Raw genomic sequence first — 13310 nt, forward strand, 5'->3', positions numbered from 1 at the left:
GAACTATCAGAAAACCAGGTCTCGGTGAGGAATAGTAGGTCAGGTTTATGTGAATCCAGTAGCATAAAAAGATCGTTCTGATGCTTGACTGCCGATCTAGTATTAAGGTACATCGCAGAGACAGGTGTACAAGACGGACCCGTAGACAAGGTAGTAGAAGGGTCACTAGTCGGAGACGTAGGTGGCGAACACGAGTGCGGGAGGGCATACGATGTAGAAAGTCCAAGCCTGGTAATTCGGTCTGATGCAGTGTCATCTAGTGGCCACAGGCCTTGAAGACCGGACAGTTGCGCCGTTGAATATTGGATAGGAGAGGCAGAGTGAGCAGCCCCCAGCCCCGCTCGGGCGCAGACGGGCTTTCCTTAGGCGCGCCTTTGGCGCGCCAACGTCGCGCCCGCTGCGCTTCCGAGGGAGACACATAATTTATAGCAAAAGGGAAAGTTAGGCGGTGAGCGTGGCCTCCGAAGGGGGCGTGGCCTACTGGCTGGGCGAGGCGCTGTTGTAATTAGATTCCTCAAAGGCATTACTCACCTTTTCCCTCCTATTCCTTTTGTGATGCCACAGTGGGACTTGAATCTGGTACTTACATACTTAATGTGCGCGCCTTTTGAGCCTCTTCACAACTGCCCTCTACGTCTCTTAACTCTAAAGACTGCTTTCCTGGTTGCTTTCACCTCTGCTAGGCGAGTGAGTGAGCTCCAGGCTCTTTCTTGTAAACCTCCTTTCCTGTCTGTCCATCCGGACAAGGTTGTGCTCAGAACCCGTCCATCCTTTCTGCCAAAAGTTGTCACTGCTTTTCACCTCGGTCAGACTATCACTTTGCCCACATCTTTCCGCCTCCGCATTCTTCTAGAGCGGAAGAGAGGCTCCACCGTCTGACCCAAAACGTGCTTTCTCCTTTTACCTGACCCGCACACAACAGTTCCGGGTGGATGACCAGCTCTTTGTTGGCTACGTTGGCGCCAAGAAAGGTCGGGCCGTACACAAGTGGACTATCTCCCGATGGGTCGTCTTGTGTATTAAAGCCTGTTACTCTTTGGCTAAAAAGGAGCCTCTTTTGGGGCCGCGCACCATTCCAGCAGGCCAACTGCTGCCACTACGGTGTTGGGACGTGGTGTCCCCTTACAAGACATCTGTCAGGCAGCTTCGTAGGCCTCGCTGCACACTTTCACTAAGCATTGCTGGCTGAACAGTCCGGAGAGATGGCTTCTTTGGCCGCTCTGTTCTCCAAGAATTCCTGGTGTGATACTGGTTCGCAGACCCACCACCGGGGTTGGTATTGCTGTTGTATCTATTCTAAGGTAAGAAATCTATCACTACGTGTTTCTTTCAGATGAACAAGTTACTTACCTTTGGTAACGATATATCTGTAAGAAACATTAGTAGTGATAGATTCCTTACCGCCCCACCCATCCTCCCCATTGTGCGAACTGATTTCTAGGATAAAGGTCATCCCTTTCAGGGCCCTAGTTTCAAGGCACCAGTGGTCAGTATCTTGCATGGCTCTGCTTTCCTGGCACGGAAAGTCGTGTACAGAACTGACGTCAGCGTGTGAGGGCGGTGTCTTAGTAGCTGCTGCGGCGTCATCTCTGATGACAAAAACTTTCCAGATCCAGTCTGATGCCTGGGGGTAATTCTAAGGTAAGAAATCGATCACTACTAATGTTTCTTAAAGCTATAACATTACCAAAGGTAAGTAACTTGTTCTTTAAGTAGAGAAAAAAATGTGCTACTGACTGCTAGCTACTCTTATTAATGCATGTGAATTTATGAAAGTTCCAATACTATAGTAAGAAAATAAGTTACTTATACCTTTAGCTGTAGTTCTCCAGTATTGGAAGCTTTCATAGATTCACATGTGACCCGCCCTCCTCACCTGAGAGACTCACCTTTGATTTTTCCAGGGTTATCTTTGGCACAAGGGCTCTCAAAAGCTGAAGGTCTATAGTTCTCTCAAGAGTTTTCTAGAGAGTGAAGGGCCCGTATGGTTCAAGAATTACTTTTGGTCTCTTTTACAAAACGAGAGATATGGGTTACAAAACTGAAATGCGCCTGGGCCTAGGCCTAGTTTCTGCTTTGTAATAGTTTAGCTTTGCTTTTTTGATGTACCGGGGACTCCCGTCTCCACGTCGGGGAAGGATTCAAGCATGTGAATCTATGAAAGCTTCCAATACTGGAGAACTACAGTTAAATGTAAGTAACTTAGTTTTCTTCTGTAACAAGCAATGTCTCACTTAGCAATTCTCAGCCACACAACCATTAGTATTTTGACGCCCTGCATTATCTCTAGATATTTTCATAGAACCAAAGAGCCTGCTAGGGTACCAGCTTGAGAGTGCATTCAACACATCCATAAGTGTGCCATTTGTCTCTTGGAACTCTTTTACGCTACATCTCTACAACAACTGCCCAGAATCTTCCTTTTCGGTCCTACATCTGTGTCAGTCAGCAGTTTTTTCTTGAGTGGTATGTAGCGTGTGTTTTAACTTCATTAAGCACAACCTGTTGTAAGTTACCACTTTTCTTGATGATTTGTACACATTGCGCCATTCGTCTTCACTTAACCTCCCCTCAATTCCCTGTGCTTTTTGAAGAAGTTCAGTGTGTGCATTATGAGAGCCCATTGATTCATTTTCTGAAACTTATTCAGGATGCTGCCCGAGCTCTGGGATCTCTAGACCCTCTGGCAGCACAGACTTGGCCATCATACTAATTAGGGGCTGAGAACCTGGTAGACTGTAACCTTTTAACCACGTAACCGTTACATGAGGTTTGTACATTCCTGGCAAGGATCAGTCCTGTGCGTCTCATAGAGTACCTGTTGTTAATAGGTTCCAAGCCTCCTTTCAGCATGGACTCCAGAATATACACTAAGCATATACTTTTATGAGTTTTATTAGAATCAAGTTCCAGTTTGAGTGTTTGTGATTATTTGGGACTGTAAGAGCAAACAAAATAGCAGTAACAGTTGTGACTAATTAACAAAATATTGGAAACAATCACAATATTCTAACAGCATTTTTGAGTTTCCCTGCATCTGTTCAACACCCCCTCACTTTTTGCATTGAACTAAACCATATTACCACCAAAAGGAGCCTGTACAAGTTTCTTAGGTGGCCTTGCCTTTTACCTGCATACCAGGATGGACCAATGGAGATAATCTGTATAAAGAGAGCAAGTGTCCCAGTAAGCTGGCAAGGCCAGTCTGGTCGTCCCATGGTCCTTACTTGTGGCCTTCAAAAATATGTTTACAGATCCTGTCTTTGCAAGTCCCAAATCGCTGTTTTTAGAACTCCGGGGGTGTGAAGGTTTCTCTAACTGAATATTTGTTTTTATTTAGGATAAATACTCTTTTCATGTTGTTTTGAAAAGAAAAGGTATTTTGTTGAATATTAATTAAAACAATAATCGGGATACAGTTTTACCTACTTCTGCTTCCAGGAAACATATTTGATTAAACTACAAACTTTAAACAATATGAAATCTGTTGACTGTTTAGATTACATATATAAATAATTACAGACTATCAAATCAAACTAAACAGTTTATGCCTACTAACAAAATTAAATGCAGTACGCGTTTATAATTGGAAAATGATCACTCAAATGAATATATGAAATGCAATGTGCATACCCAAGCTATAAATATGAGAAAATTACATCATCCCTGGAATGATAGCGAAGTGACAGTTGTATGTATTTGTGAATATATATATATTTTCCTAGTGGCGGTCGCCACTGGGTAGTTAGGATTGTGTTTCGATAAGAAATGCCTTTTTTGTGTTGCTAATAACTTTGGCGCCCTTTGACAAATCTCTACAAAGCTTTTTAAAAAAAGTCCTACTTTTTGACTAATTTGTGCATGGAAAGTTTCGGGGTGACCCATCAAGCGGGGGGCTGAGAAAAAAGGGGGTCCCAAAACTTTTACCCATTCATTTTTCTATAGGAACTTTAGACGCAGCTACAGCCTAAACTGCTTAACGTATTCACACCACATTTTGCAGAAAGCTAGATCTTGATCCATAAAGGTGCTGTTTAGGTCGAGCCTAGCGGCAGCGCGCATCCACTGCTCGCTCTGTAAGGCATGCTGCAGTAAAGTATGCACTAGAAGCCCCGCCCACTCTCTGCCCTTATTTGTCATTGGCTTGTGTCATTGTCCTTCGTAAATGCTGGCTTCTGCCTTGTCTGCATTTGTTATTATACAAAATCAAAAGGGAGAGCTAGGGAAAAAATAGTACAGGGGTACGTCCCTTCCCCAAATCAATACAAGACTTAAACAATGTGGACGGACCCACTATGTGTATGGAATTAGATTACTATGAGTAGTAAGAACATGGACCCATTAGGTGTTCCTCAAAGACCCCTCACACACCAACCTGGTTGGTGTCATGCTTCATCATTGGGGTCCCAACCGGGCAGCCGAGTGCCTCCCTGTTGTGCTACGACACCTGACTACAGCGGAGCTGGTGATTGTGCCATGTGAAACCTCACTGACTGTTGAAAATACAATGTATGGGACAAATTGCAGGAGAATCAGGGCTCGGGGGAGGGTTGCTCATGCAAGTACTACTCACAGTGATCTAATTGCATACACATAGTGGGTCCGTCCACATTACATTTGTTATTACCCATAAAGACTTGACCTTTTACTTGGCTTGTCACGCGGTCTGCATTATAAGTTGGTGAGTCTTATTTTGGTTATTGACACTGATAGAGACAATGGCGGCTGCTTTTCTTATAGAGTGCTACGCCGGTCTAACTTGCATGCTGAGTGCGGCACACGCTTTAGGTTCCATGTTGAGTGCAGCGCCGACTTTAGGGACACCACGCTTAGTTTAATTATTTTTTTTACTTAGATGTTGAGCGCAATGTCCGCTTAACGGACACCACGCTTCGTTTATTTATTTATTTAAGCGTTAATACTGAGCTCGGCGCCCGCTTCAAGTACACCGCGCTTGCTTTATTTTTTTATTTTTTTTACTTTAATAGTGAGGGCTGCACCCACTTCAGACACCGCACTCTACAATACAATAGGTATTGCTTTTGCAAAAAATTGAACTGTTGGTATTGTGAATGACAGTGCCTTTTAATAATATAAAAGGCATTGCCATTTAAAATGCCAATAGCGCAAAAACTCGCAGTTGTGAGGCCTATAGCATTGTAAATGTTTGTCATTTGGTGTAAATCCATTTAGTAGTTTAGAGCAATTAATGTTGAAAAACCTTGTTTATTTCATGCTGTGGAGGCTCTACGAACTAAAGAGATATCCTTTTGAGATCTGTTCAGCTGCCACCTCATCAACCAGGAAGTGGTGGCAGATATCTTAGAACTCTGGAATCAGTCCAGAATCTCCAAAAATAAAAAGCAATAAAATAAAAACATATGCGGCAGGTTAGGGCTGTATGCTTTCCATATGGTAACACAATATTACTTTATATTTATTCTTTTTAAAAACTAGAAATTCACTGAAACACAAAGGTTGAAGTAATTTTAAAGTTAGGTGAGTATTTAAGTGACAATAGCACGTTTTAAACATATAAAACCACTGAGATTTACCAGTTATAGTTGGCTCTGGTAACTATAACCCTGCCTCCAGGCTGGTCGCTCCCCACACCGCGCAGCTCCACCTGTCTGCTCCAGTGCCCCCAGCCCAGCCGCTGCCGCTGGGACCAGGGTTCTAAACACGACGTAGGGTGTGATAATTGTGCTTGATAATTGTGCTGCTTTTTTCACTGTACTGTGACCAGTTTTGTTGACCCATGTTGTAGCGTCCTCTTCCACCACTGTTTCCCCTTTAGCCTTCTGTTTTTTTCCCTCACCGCTCCTGACAAATCCCCGATTCCCACCGCTGCTTCGCCTGCGGCCCCGCCTCCTCATCACCTATTGGCCTCCCTGCTCCCGCCTCCCAGCTGCACCTCCCTCCCACCTCCCGATTTATGGCAGCCTCGCACTGCAGGCGCTCCGCTGGCGCGCCTAAGGCAAGCACATCTGCACCCGTCCACGCCTGGAACGATTCCAGAGCCATAACACCTGGCCCCCGTGAACACCACCCGACTCCGCAATGACGCCAGCACCCTCCACGCACTCAACTCCGGACAAGAACACACCTGCTACCGGGCCACCCCGAAGCGCACCCAAGGACCATTCACCTGCCGGAACTGCAGCTTCACCAGCACCCGGCCTGCCAAACCCCCCTCCAAAGTACCCAACCACCTCAGTTGCATCCTCCTCAACACCTGCTCCGCCTGCAAACACGCCATTGAACTCTGGGACATCCTCGACTCAACCTCCCAAGTCGTCGCCTTCCTGACGGAGATCTGGCTGAACCTCGCCTCAACTCCCGACATCGCCATAGCAATCCCGGAAGGCTATAAGATCACCCACAGGGACCGCACCAACGGCATAGGAGGAGGAATCTCCATCGTCCACAGGAACACCCTCAGAGTCTCTACCAACACTGGCGACACCCTCCGCACCGCCGAATACCCACACTTCCAGATCCATACCAACACCACCCTCAGAGGAACCCTCATCTACAGATCTGGATGGATCATTATCTTTTAAAGTTTAGTTTTCCGTATAAGATCTCGACCAATCCCGTGAATGACATTAGAGTGCGGATCCGCCCATGGCATAAACTCACACCAGAAGCATTCCTGGCCCACTTTAAAACTGGAAACTGCCCGTCTCTCTTTCTAGAGCAAAGGGTAACCAATTTGGAGTCCTCCATTTTACAAACCTTAGATCGAATCATCCCTGAAACTACAGTCAAAGCAAAATCTGCAGCTTCCCCATGGTTTACGACTAATCTAAAGAAAGACAAACTAGCTAGCAGAGCTGCAGAGCGTCACTGGCGGATAACCGGAACGGAGGTGGACAGAGCCAAGTATAAGCTGCTTCACTCTAGTTATATAAAAAATATAAAAATGGCAAAGAAGGCTTACTTGACTCAGCGTATAAATACTTTGTCGAGCTCCAGTAAGGAACTATACAAGATATTGAAGGAATTTACGTCCCCTCGCGCTGAGCAGTCTCCGTTTAGTCCATCTCAAGAAAGGGTTGAGTCAATGGCTGAATTTTTTGAGAATCAAATCAATAAACTCTGCTTTCCCTATCTCAGACCCAGACCAGCCCCTGCCAGACAGCAGTCTGGTGACGCAGTCACTCGGGGGGGTCTGTAGCCAAGCCTCTCATCTGACTGAATTCACCCCCATCACTGTCGAGGAGACCCTGAAAGGCCTTAGCAAAATAAAATCAGGATCGCCTATGGACCCGTTCCTTCCACGCCGCTGTACAACAATTATGCCCCTGCTAGCCGAGCCCCTTACGGCCATATTTAATGCTTCGCTTGAGCAATCTCATGTCCCCTCCAAGTGGAAGCACGCTCAAGTAAAGCCAATTTTGAAGAAACCATCTGATGATCCTACTCTGCCATCCCACTATCGGCCGATATCGTTGTTACCTTTCTTTGGGAAAGTGTTGGAACTTCTTGTTAACAACCGGCTGGCGGCCTACATAGAAGCGGGTGGAGCTCTTGACCCTTCTCAGTCCGGTTTTCGGGCTGCATACAGTACAGAGACGGCTGTGGTGGAGATTGCGGATAACATCAGACTTGCGGTGGATAGGGGCGACTCAGCCGTTCTCATCCTTCTGGACCTCTCCGCGGCATTTGACACCATTTCCCACGGCATTTTGAAACATCGGCTGTGGGAGATAGGTGTCCGAGGGGGTGCCCTGAGGTGGATTGAGGACTATCTTACTGGCTGCCTTACCACCTTTCGAGTCGACACCCTGGTCTCCGGCAGTCGTCCTGTGACTGTGGGTCTACCTCAAGGGTCGATCTTGAGCCTGTTGCTTTTCAACCTGTACCTGACACCCTTGGCTAAAATAATTAAATCATTTGGCTTTGAAACTGTCATATGCTGATGACACCCAGCTGCTGATCACGTGCAGTGTAGATTCCGCTGGCACCTGCACACGTTTTAAAAACTGTATGGTCGAGATCAGCAGCTGGATGCGGGTGAACAAACTCCAACTGAACGCGGGCAAGACAGAAATTATCTTGTTTTGAAGGCAGAGACGTGCTGGACGCAGGAGTGGTGGCCTGCTGAATTGGTGGTATGCCCGACCCCTAAGCTGGCAGTCCGCAACTTGGGAATTATAATTGACAGCACTCGGTCTATGAAAAATCATGTCGCCAGGGTGACGGGTACCTGCTACTGCATAATGCGCAGCCTCAGAAAGATCTTAAGATGGCTTCCTATTGAAGCCAGAAAACCTTTGGTGCAGGGCCTTACCATTAGCCATCTTGATTACGGTAACGCCTTGTACCACGGCTTGAACGGGGACCTATTGGCAAAACTGCAAACTTTGCAGAATACCGCGTCCAGACTAGTGCTGGACCTGCCGCCTAGAACAGCTTCATTGCTGTGTCTGGAAAAACTGCACTGGCTCCCCATCCGGCAAAGAAGCCAATTTAAGATCTTGTGCTTGGCCCACAACGCACTGTACAACAAAGGGCCTCGCTACCTTAAAAAATAAAACTCAACTGGTATGTTCCGAAAAGGTCCTTAAGGTCCAGTAATAAGTCTTTACTGACACAACCCCGCGCGCACACTTCTAGGTATGGGCAGCGCTCTTTTTCCTACCTTGCCCCGACACTTTGGAATAAACTGCCTTCTCATATTCTTTCCATTGTGGAGCACCAGCAATTCCGTAAAGCACTGAAAACCTGGCTTTTCCCAAGTAGGGCTCCCCTTGTTGTCTATCTGCTCTTCTTTACTGCCACTTCTCCATCTGGTTTCTTATGCTGCAAGCGCTTTGAGACCTCACGGTGATAAGTTGCGCTATATAAGAACTTTTGACATTTGACCCCCGGACTCCGTCCACAGTTCAATGACGCCATCGCCGACTTCATCAGCACACACGCCCTCAACTCCACGGAACATGTCCTCCTCAGGGACCTGAACTTCCACCTCAAGAACAACACCGACACCAACTCCACCACCCTGATCGCCAACCTCTGACTCAGACAGCTCGTGACAACACCCACCCACGCCACCGGCCACACGCCCGACCCCATCTTCGCCGCAAGCCCCCACGTCACCTTCAACCACACCACCGAACCACACTGAACCGACCACCACTGCATCCACTTCACCTTTAGGAAGCCCACCACGCACCACCGCACCCAACAGATGCCTCGTTGCTGCTGGAGCAAAGTCACCGAAGACCAGCTAACCACCACCATCGCCCAGAGCCCACCTACCGACCCCGACACCGCCGCCCGCAACCTCAGACAATGGATCGACAACTGCGCCAACACCCTCCGCCCACTCAAGACACCCTCCAACAGCCACACCAGCAAGAAAGTCACCAGGTTTACCGAAGACCTCCAGGCCTCCAAACGGTCATCCCAAAAACTGGAAAAGACTGGCTCTGCGAACGAACACCAGACAGCTACGCAGCCCACAAGAACGCCACCCGCATACATCAACTCATCAGAGCCACCAAGAGGGCCTCATTCAAAGACCGCCTAGATAACAACGCACACAACAGCAAAGAGCTTTTCAACGTCGTAAAGGACCTCTCCAACTCCAGCTCTAACACCAACGACATCCCGCCCTCGCAAGATCTGTGCGACTCCTTCGCCACCTTCTTCCACCGCAAGATCAGACATTCACGACTGCTTCAACGCCACGACCACCCTGACAACCACCGCCCCCACGACCACCACCGGCACCAACCACCTACTCTCCTGTCCATCACCCCCCCCCCTTTTCTGAATCGTTTTGTCCACCACAAGCGTGGAAGGGTATGCTCAGATATGAGTCCCTTGCTCACTGCACCATCAGGATTCAAGCAAGCTGGGCCGAAGACGGCTGTAATGCCAGAAACCGGTCCCCGGAAGCTTGTTTCCTTTCCAGTAAAAGAATTGGCTTGGTAGTTTGGTCTGCCCTGTTCCCATGATGCACTGGGCCAGGGACAGACTAATTTGATTGTAGCCAGGTTCTGAGCTGGGATGGTGCAGTGAGCTAAAAAACGGTGATGGATCAAGCCCTGATCTGTTGACAGGGTACGAGTGTTCTGCTTAATTCAGATACTCTGTCCATCACCACCCCCTTTTCTGAATAATTACTCTCCTGGACCAGCACCAACGACGAGGACACCAGCATGATCATGAACACCATCCACTCCAGATCTCCGTTAGACCCATGCCCTCACCACATCTTCAACAAAGCCTGCACAGCCATCGCACCCCATCTCCGGAAAGAAATCAACATCTCCTTCGAGACCGCAACCTTCCCGGAAAGCTGGAAGCACACCGAGATAAACGCCTTACTACAGAAACCCAAAGCGGACCCCAAGGTCCTCAAGAAAATCCAACCCATCTCCCTGCTCTAGTTCCGGGCGAAGGTCACCGAGAAAATAGTCAACAAACAACTGACCCACTACCTCGAGGAAAACAGCATCCTGGACCCGTCCCAGTCCGGTTTCGCAGCAACCACAGCACCGAAACCGCCCTCATTGCGGCCACCGATGACATCAGGACCCTGCTTGACAATGGAGAAACAGCGGCCCTCATCCTCCTGGACCTGTCAGCCGCCTTCGACAAAGTCTGCCCCCACACACTACGAACACGCCTACACGACGCTGGAATCCAAGATAAGGCCCTGGACTGGACCACATCCTTCCTTTCCGGCAGAACTCTGAGCGCCTTCTCTTCCCCCCCCCCCCCCCCCCCCCCCCCCTCCTTCCACTCCGAAGCCATCGAGATCACCTGCGACGTACCCCAGGGGCTCCTCTCTCAGCCTGACACTGTTCAGCATCTACATGGCACCCCTTGGCCGCATCGCCCGACAGCATGACCTCAACATCATCTCCTACGCCAACAACACCCAGCTGATCCTCTCCCTCACCAAAGACCCTCACACCGCCAAAAACCAACCTCTATGATGGAATGAAGGCCATCGCCAAATGGATGAGGAATAGCCGACTGAAGCTGAACTCTGACAAGACGGATGTCCTCATCCTCGACCCCACCCCCTCAGCCTGGGACGACTCCTGGTGGCCAACAACACTAGAAACAGCCCAACACCCACCGACCACTCACGCAGCCTAGGGGTCATCCTCGACTCCACCCTTTCCATGACTAAGCAGGTCAACGCCGCCTCCTCATCCTGCTTCAACACCCTTCGTATGCTCCGTAGGATCTTCAAGTGGATCCCAATTAAAACAAGAAGAACAGTCACCTAGGCCCTCGTCACCAGCAGTTTGGACTACGGAAACGCCCTCCATGCAGGAACTTCGGCCAAACTCCTGAGACGACTGCAACGTATCCAGAACGCCTCGGCACATCTGATCCTCGACATCCCCCGCCGCAGCCATATCTCACCACACCTAAGAGACCTGCACTGGCTCCCCATCAATAAGAGGATAACCTTCAAGCTCCTCATCCACGCACACAAGGCCCTCCACAACACCGGCCCAGCATACCTCAACAGACAACTCACCTTCTACACCCCCACGTGCCAGCTCCGTTCACCAGCCTCACCACAGTCCCTCGCATCTGAAGAACGACCACCGGCAGATCCTTCTCCCACCTCACCGCCAGGACCTGGAACACCCTCCCCACCAACCTACGGCAGAGCCAAGACCTACAGGCCTTCAGAAGACTCCTCAAGACCTGGCTCTTCGATCAGTAGCTGCGCCTTCTCCCCCCCAGCGCCTTGAGACCCTCACGGGTATGTAGCGCGTTTTACAGGTGTATTGATTGATTGATTGATTGCCCCAAGGTAACTATAACTCGCCCCCTCACCATGCACTGCTAATTACCCCACATATAACATCACTCATTGCAACTTCTATGACATAATTTGCAATTAAATTATTGATGAGAAAACTGTGCATGGCAGGGACGTGAGTTAGTTACCTTGGGGCACAAGTTACCAGATATATATACCCAGAGCCAACTATAACGGGTGAATTACAGTGATTTTCATTATCTGTAAAAAGTTCTGTTGTCACTGAAATTCTCACCTAACTATAATGTTACTTTAACCTTTTTTTTTTAAAGTGTGTGTGTGTGTGTTTGCGTGTGTAGATATGTGCGTGTATGTGTATATATATATTGGATAATATATATCTGCTTGGTGTTTAGAAGACTGGAGCGGCGGTGGAAAGCATCTTTTTCTGATATATAGATATATATATATATTTCCAAGCACCAACGTGGTGCACTCGCAGGCGGGTGCTTCTAAATGCGGGGATGCTCCCGCATAACAATTGCAGCTCGACTCTCCTCTCACTCCGACTTCCGTCAGGAAAGAAAGCACTCCCGGGGGCCGTTTCTGACAATTTTATTAACAGCAAACTCGCACAACAAAAACAGACTAGTTTCGGTAAAAACCTTTTTCCATGTTTACCGAAGCGCCGAAATGCCATGGTATTTAAACACCCCTCTCCCAGCATGGACACAAACAAACTCAAATAAGACATCAGTTAAGTGATTAATAAGCCTAAACCAACGTAAGTATATGTAGCCAAATGATTTTTATCAAATCACATTTTGACCACTGTCTGGTCTTGATCACATGGCCTGTCATGTCATGCAATGGGTTTAAATGTCCACATGTGCACAAACCGTGAGATCAGACTCCTTCACTATATAATTGTGAGTACATTTGCTTTTAAATCAACAAAAGCAATGAATACATTCAATACATTTCATGTTTTATCGCAATCGTAATCAACAATAAACTGTCATGATATCTTTGTATCCACAATTGTATAGTTCTTGATTGACTGGTTTCGACCAGCCAATCTGAGCGGGAACCTCTCTGAAGTGTGAGAGCCTTTCACTCATGTGGGAGTAAGATGGGCGACAGGAATAAAAGCCCCCTCAATCGGATCGCTCTGTTACTTGAAGTTGCCGGATTGTTAGATTCATGCAAGCCTTCCACAAACTCAACCATCCAGCTATACAAAATTTTGGAATCTTAATTTCTTAAAAACTACTTAATAGATTTACACCAAATCACAAAAAGCACATACCAAGATCTAGCTTTTTGCAAAATTTGTATAATTCCGTTCAGCTGTTTTTGGGGTATCGCTGTTCAGTTTTTCTTTCTAAAAATTAATGGGGAAATTGAATTTTGGTGCCCACCTTTAATCTCGGCCCCCTCTTGATGATTCACCCTAAACTTTCCATTAAAAAGCTGAGGTTGATAAACTTTTTATTTTTATTTTCATGATGTTTGAGCACATGGTGCCAAAGTTATTAGCAAACCAAAAAATGCTCTTCCAATGGTA

At 47.6% G+C, this 13310-nt stretch overlaps 1 protein-coding gene across 2 annotated transcripts in view; it reads left to right on the forward strand.

Annotated features, from left to right (window-relative positions):
• Positions 1 to 13310, forward strand: part of DENND4C (DENN domain containing 4C) — a 1503495-nt gene that overhangs the window by 1357601 nt on the left and 132584 nt on the right. The window lies entirely within an intron of this gene.

The sequence above is a fragment of the Lissotriton vulgaris genome, unplaced genomic scaffold, assembly GCF_964263255.1.
Source record: "Lissotriton vulgaris unplaced genomic scaffold, aLisVul1.2 SCAFFOLD_247, whole genome shotgun sequence".
Lineage (NCBI taxonomy): Eukaryota > Metazoa > Chordata > Amphibia > Caudata > Salamandridae > Lissotriton > Lissotriton vulgaris.